This window comes from Hippoglossus hippoglossus, chromosome 23 (genome assembly GCF_009819705.1).
Source record: "Hippoglossus hippoglossus isolate fHipHip1 chromosome 23, fHipHip1.pri, whole genome shotgun sequence".
NCBI classification, from domain to species: Eukaryota; Metazoa; Chordata; class Actinopteri; order Pleuronectiformes; family Pleuronectidae; genus Hippoglossus; species Hippoglossus hippoglossus.
The window spans coordinates 3,391,870-3,393,740 of NC_047173.1; positions in this window are offsets into that span (position 1 = coordinate 3,391,870).

Sequence of the window (1,871 nt, forward strand, 5' to 3'; positions counted from 1 at the left end):
GGCATTTGGAGCCACACAGAGATGATTATTTTGGTACAGAGGGGGGAAATCAAAGAGACAGAACTGATGACAGAAACCACTGCTACGAAACCAGCCATTATCTCCATTAAATCCTCCCAGTGTGACAAACTGTGTGCGAGCAGGTTACAGCCTCACACAGAGAGGAGATGGCTGTGACATCATCAGAGCTATCGACCATTCGCCGTCTGGGAAGCCCCAGCAGCCCATCTCACCAGAGCAATTTGGTTGGCCCCTGGAGGCACGGCTCATTGGGTGCACGATGCGCCCACTCCCACTTTTCTGCCTCTACCTGTCATCATTTACATTTTGATGGGTCTCCGCTTGTGATGAATACTGATTTCTATCAAGGTCAAAGCCGCACCACCTGAAGAAAGCGAGACGCAGAGAGGAAGAGAAGGAAGCAGCGCTGATTGTGATGGAGTTTGGGGGGGGGGGGGCAGGGGTTGGATGGCAGTGGCACAGACAGAATGGGCTGAAAGGGCCGCGAGGAGTCACACTGCAAGAACAAAATCAAGAGTTAGCTGAGAGAGGAGGAGGATTTCTTTGATGAAATATCTGTACTTTCAATTTAGTCAACAATATTTCAACAAGTGTCCTGAACTTCCCCGACTTTCATGCTGTTGGCCTGACAGCTTGATGTCATCGATGGGTGAATCTGTGGGTAATATTTACACTGTGATAATTATTTTTAAAAACAAATTTAACGTTTTTTACCAGCTCGAGCTTCCAATCAGCACTGATGGAAACATGACACTCGGGTGAACGCACTAATTTTAAACTTCTTTTTGGCTGTTTAGATGCTAATGCCGCACATTATCTGGTGAAATGTTACGGCATGCATTGAACTATCTGTGTATTGGTGCGAACCATGAATGTTTTTGTACTTGTTGTTTTTTTATATCTTGGGAACAATGTGCAAAAGCGATTTTTTTTCTTTAAATGATGCAAAGTGCAACACTGGCAGGACGCAGAGGTGAAAGAGAGAGCGCCTCAGCTTCCGGTGCCTTTGTGACGTCCAACATGAAAAAAGGACGGGGGCAAACTCCTCTACTGGCACTGGGAAATGAGTCCATCGCCTTTGAAGCAAGTTTACCCGCATTTACCTGCTCCTTTTGGTATAAAAGATGTAGCCTCCTGGCCATACATCCATCTACCTCTGTGTCTATCATACAACTACAGTAGATTACAGTATTTTAAGGACTAAGAACAATTATATATGTGATTCCATAATTCAGGTAAAAACACATAAGATTGAAATGAAAGAGACAACCATCCGTGTCATTGGATGACCTTGATCCTGAGTGAGAGTCCAACAGTAACTGTCAACAGTGATCGATGTTCCCATTGCCATTACACACATACACACATAAGCATATATCACAGAAATCTGACATTTCACCCTTCAGGATGTATGTTGTGCTGTTGTGCACTTAATCTCCAAGAAACACACACACATACAGCTGTTGGTGTGTGTCCTCCCTTGAGGATCAGAGCATCTGATGTTCATATGCGACAAAGGAATGATTTTATTATCATGCATGATGGATACTTCGTGGGATACATAATCTATTCAGAACGGAGTAAATAAAATCAAGTGTTATCTGCAAATATGATTACTTTCATCTGTCATCACTGATCTCCAGTAAATGACTTGTCTCTCTGTGGACAAAAACACTGTGTCTCTTGCTCTACTAATCCATTTCATTACACTTTCATGATGTGAATGTTTTATTCCCAATTAATTCTCTTTACACTGAAACCCACCGAGACCCCGTTTATTTTGCAGGGACAAAAAGAAAGGCATTTGTTTTGTGAGCAATCCAAACTAAACTTGGAGTATCCCACTCATA